Genomic DNA, 3,194 nt, shown 5'->3' with positions numbered 1-3,194 from the left:
TTTCCATTTTCCTTACTGATATCTACGGATGTTGACGTTTTTAGTACTATCCCGACGCCATCGTTGTGTTGGTGGGTGCGCTGTACACACACTCTCTTCTACGGCTAGGGAAGCGACTAACTATATTCCCAGTAGGTCTGCCTACGTACGTTATCTTGCATCTTGTCAGACCACGACAGATAAAAACCTCTACCGAGACGAGCGAGCCAGCAAGCCACCAGCCCAGGCCCTCCTATCCTCTGGTCGGTAATTTATTCATATTTACACGGGTCACAGTGCCGCTGACCCAGCCAGCAGCAGCTGCTGCCGGAGCAAACTCCATCTCTTTCCGTTACGTGCGAGTTGTGTATTTTGGTCAAGTGTCTGGCTATTTCAGGCGCAGGTCTCTTCTCTTCTTTCCCAGACTCCCGCTGTCGTCCGTCGTCGTCGCTTGTTTTAAAGCCGCTCCAGTAGTGGCGAGTTCTTTTCACTTTGAGAAAAGATTAGAAGCGCTGTGTTATTCGTGAGATTTTATAGGAGAAGCAGCTGTTTTGAAAGAATCGGTAAGTATTGGTAACAGTATCTACGCCTTTTCTTTTGGGACATGGATGGTGAGGTCAGTCGTGACTAATTTTTAAAAGTTTTTCTAATAAAATAATACCGGCGTCTGTGAAGTAGCGCTTATGAAGCGCTTTGCCGTCGCACGCGCCGCAGGAGACGTGTGAGTTCGATTCCTGTGAGGGGAGAAATTTTATCGAGTAAATTTTGTATCTCGGTCTTTCTGCTAGGACTCTGTATTTTTTTCAACCTACATATGCTCTGACAGGCAGGGTCAAAGCCCGCCCCCTAATTGATGTGAATTGTGTTTATGGGGTCTAAAAACACCCACATTTATGTTTGAAAAAAAAAAAGACGTTAAAGATTGAACACTTGATGTAATTCGTGAAAAGAAGAAAACAAAATATCCTCGTTGAGGTATGATGCTACCGTAGAGTTAGCTTGACAGCGAAAAAAATTAGATTATAATGAGGTGTATCAGATTTTCCCCACAAGATAATCCCTGCTTAACAAAAATGGAAAGTACAAAAACTACATTACTTCGCTCATGTAAAAAAAAAAAAGACCATTATGGGGGAAATACTCGAAGGCAACATGTCGGGCTAAAGGGCCCAGGATGGACAAAGAACAAGTGGACAGATAACATCAAGGCATGTACTGGCCTGAGTATGACCGAGTGAATACCGGCAGCTGGCGACTGTAAGCACTGGCAGGCCGGGTCATTGAACGGGGACCTCCAAGCCAGAGTTTGTGTATATCTCCAGGTATCCAGGTTATTCTACAGAAAAGCTGTAACCCTATCCGTACGCCCTGGGGCCATTTTGTACCCCCGGGGTTGTGTTCTTCACATTTTAGAGTACCTCTAGTACGAAGATCTCTTTGTAACTTTCAGTATTTCTCAAAATATCATTTTGACAGACTGCTATGCAAAGAGTACGGATCGGATTAACGAATAATTTCCTCTTTGGAAAGTGGTGGCACACTATTCCCCACGTCGTATGGATACGATAGTAATTCATGACGTACGGATAGGGTTAAAGAATCCTTCAGTACAACATACAACATGTATTCATAACTGTGTCTGTACGTCTTTTCTTTGGGAATGTGGAAGATTAGGTCTGCCGTGACTGATTTGTTATCTTAGTTGTTCCACTTAACGTCATGGTGTCTTGGTTTTTTAATGAGATGGAATAATCTATGTTATTCCGGTGGCAGAACATGAATGTACATGTATAAAATTCTTCTGAAATAGTCTGTAAGTATTCATAATTGCATCTGCGTCTTTTCCTTGTGAGTTTTTTGTGAATATGGACGGTGGGGTCAGTCAAGGCTATGTTTTAAGTGGATCGTCTGAAATTATGACGTCTGGGCGTTTAAAAAGCAATAGAAATTGCTGTTATATTCCGGTGACTGTACATAAATTATGTACACTCACAAAGTTTTTCTAAAACCAGTCTTTCAGTATTCAGAACTGTAACTGTTCGTTGTCTTTGTTGGTGTGGAAAACACGGGTAATTGTAGCTGATCTTTTTTCTGCTTAAGTAATGGTCCTATCAAGTTTAAGAGAATATTTTTTTGTTTCTATTCTATTCTATTCTGTCGGTAGTGCAGGTAAATCTGCTTTGAAAAACTCGATAAGCATTCGTAACTAAATCTGAGCCTTATCTTTGTAAATGTGAAGAAATGTTGACGTCTGTAGTGGCTGACCTACTGCAGCCAAAGTCTTATCAAGTGAAAAGAGACGAGCGAGGCTCTTGAATGGGTCATTCCATAAAAAGTCGAACTGCAGTTACACAAGTAACACGGGGATGATGACCTGCGAACAAAATATCGTAGCAATGATAGAGCCATTTCTTTCTTACTTTTCTTTCTTTCTGTTGCTAGAGGCAACCTTTGTCTCTAATTTTAAAAGGAGGAAATAATGATAATTAATTATAAAACCCAGTTCTGTAACTGTTAAGAACTTCTTCAGCAGGTCATCATCCGCGCGTTCCATAAGCTCACTGCATTTCCGTTTTTCATGGAATGGTCCCAATATACTTTGCAGACTAGCCCAGATAAACTCTTCTTCAGAAATGTAAGAACGTTGTTGGTGTTGGTGTTTTTTGGGGTTGTGTTTTTTAAACATGTCTTCATTTGTATCTTATTCTTATCTGTAGGCGGTGAAGTCGACTTGCCATTAAGCAGTTGCTGTTGTGACATATTTTGATTGGGTTGTTTTTTTTCTTATATATGGATTCTGACATTATCGTTAAAATGTGGAGTAGAAAAGTAATTCTTTAATTACTTTAGACTGGTTCATTTGAGAGGACGAAAGTCGTGTTGATTTAGGAAATTTTGAGAATACTAGTACTGTATCTTGCTCGTGTCATGTGCAGTAGTATTGTTGTTATTTTAATGATTTTGACTCCCATGCATGTGTGTCTATTGTATGTATGCATGTGTATGTGTAATGTGTGTGTGTGCGTGTGTGTGTGTCCGTATGTAAATGTGACAGCGTTGATGCCACGGGCGTCTCCTGGCTGTGCTACCAAGACCAGCAGAATTAATGTGTGTCTTCGCGGTCGTGGCATGTTTGTGCATATTATGCTTGTATAGTGTGTGTGTGTGAGTGTGTGTGTGTGTGTGTGTGTGTGTGTGTGTGTGTGTGTGTGTGC

The sequence above is a fragment of the Aplysia californica genome, unplaced genomic scaffold (assembly GCF_000002075.1).
Source record: "Aplysia californica isolate F4 #8 unplaced genomic scaffold, AplCal3.0 scaffold00244, whole genome shotgun sequence".
Taxonomy (NCBI): domain Eukaryota; kingdom Metazoa; phylum Mollusca; class Gastropoda; order Aplysiida; family Aplysiidae; genus Aplysia; species Aplysia californica.
This window is presented reverse-complemented; position numbering follows the sequence as displayed.